General features: G+C 57.4%; 1 pseudogene; it reads right to left on the minus strand.

Moving 5' to 3' along the window:
- Nucleotides 1–1,033: 1,033 nt before the first annotated feature.
- LOC115933434 (uncharacterized) lies at nt 1,034–1,129 on the minus strand (annotated as a pseudogene).
- Between the last annotated feature and the right edge of the window lie 536 nt (nt 1,130–1,665).

The raw sequence follows: 1,665 nt of genomic DNA on the forward strand, positions 1-1,665 counted from the left end.
AATCTGTGCAGGTCTCAGGTGAGCCTTCTCCAGCTCAGCCTCTGTCGCCTCACAGGACGCCTCGGTTCCCGGGCATTGATTCAGCACCTGCTGTGTGAAGGGAAACCAGAGAGGCCAGTTCTTGCTCCTGAGGACTCAAGGGTCTGGATGTGGGGGGAAACCCACACCCCACAACGCTCCCAGACGATCGACGCAGCGCAAGGCCTAGGCTCACTCCAGGAATGTGGGACACATCCAAATGTGGAGCCCATTTGGATGAGGGAGCGCCGTGCCCTCCGTGGGCTGGAGGGACAGGGGGCCTTTGGTGGCCGGTGAAAGCATTTTGCCAGCTGAGAATATTCTTTTTGCTGGCCGCGTCTAATCTGGTTTCTGGGGAAGATAAGAGGAGGCTACATCAGCAGATGCCTGTCACCATGGACTAAGAGCTGGCTCAGGGAATCCAATTCCAGCTCAGAACCCGGGGCCCAAGGAGCCGCTTGAGGCTGTGGCTCTGTCTCTTTTTGGACTCGAGGGACTCTGACCATGGTTGTGGACTCTCCCTAGAAAACATGTACACATAGCAATTTGCTGACCTGTCCTGGGAGCTCAAGGGAGGCCCAAGGCAGTGGGGCTGGGGGGCAGGGAGCAGAGGGGCAGGGTCGGGGCCAGGGGAAAGAGAGAGCATGGGGGGGGGGGGTCCTGTCCCCTTGAGGCTGCCATGCAGGGGCTGGCTGCATTCCAAGGCTGGAGGAACAGCTCTGCCTTGCAGGGAATTAGCACAGTCTGCCTGTCCGGCTGCTTCACCATGGGTTGCCCCTGTGCCATTGAGGATGGTGATGGGGGAGGAAGGGTGGTGATGAGGGAGGGAGGGTCTTGATGTACCACCTGCCCCCAGATGGCCAAGGTGACCCTCCCCAGCATCCCCGAGCTTCGCAGGCATGTAGGGGAGCCTTGGAGGGCACATCTGTTTGCTGTTTCTGCTGTTACACGTGACCACAAACTTAGCGGTTTAAAACAATGCAAATGTATTTATTTTTTCCTCTTTTTTCCCCCATGTAAGACAGGTAATGTGCCACTGTTCTAAAGATGTTGCACGTCCCACGCAAGAGTGTGAAAACACCCTCATCACACATACCAGCCACAGAAGGATCAAAACAATGCCAATTTATTATTTTAGAGTTCTGGGGGTCAGAAGTCCCATGGGGCCGCACTGGGCTAAAGCCACGGTGTCAGCAGGGCTGGCTCCTTCTGGAGGCTGGGGGCAGATGCATCTCCTGGCCTTTCCCGGCTTCTGAAGGCCACCACGTTCTGGGCCTCAGTCCCAGGCTTGGGGCATCACCACACCCACTGCTTTTGCACCACGTCTGCTCTGACCCCTGCCTCTCTCTCACAGGGGCCCTTGTAATGCCATTGGGTTCACCTGCATGATGCCAGGGAGTCTCCCATCACAGGACCCTCGGTCACACTGGCAATGTCCCTTTTGCCATGAAAAGTAGCCCATTCACAGTCCCGGGATTAGGATGTGGGCCTTTTGGGGGGCACCATTCTGCCCACTGTGGAGGGTGTGCAGGAGTGACCAGACCTCAGGGAGGCTCTCAAATTGACCTCATCCCCAGCACAAAGTCCAGGAGGGATGGCGTGAGGTGTCCAGGATGCTGGAGGTTGGTGGGGGCTGGACAGGGACTC

This window comes from Gorilla gorilla, chromosome 16 (genome assembly GCF_029281585.2).
Source record: "Gorilla gorilla gorilla isolate KB3781 chromosome 16, NHGRI_mGorGor1-v2.1_pri, whole genome shotgun sequence".
In the NCBI taxonomy this organism is placed as follows: domain Eukaryota; kingdom Metazoa; phylum Chordata; class Mammalia; order Primates; family Hominidae; genus Gorilla; species Gorilla gorilla.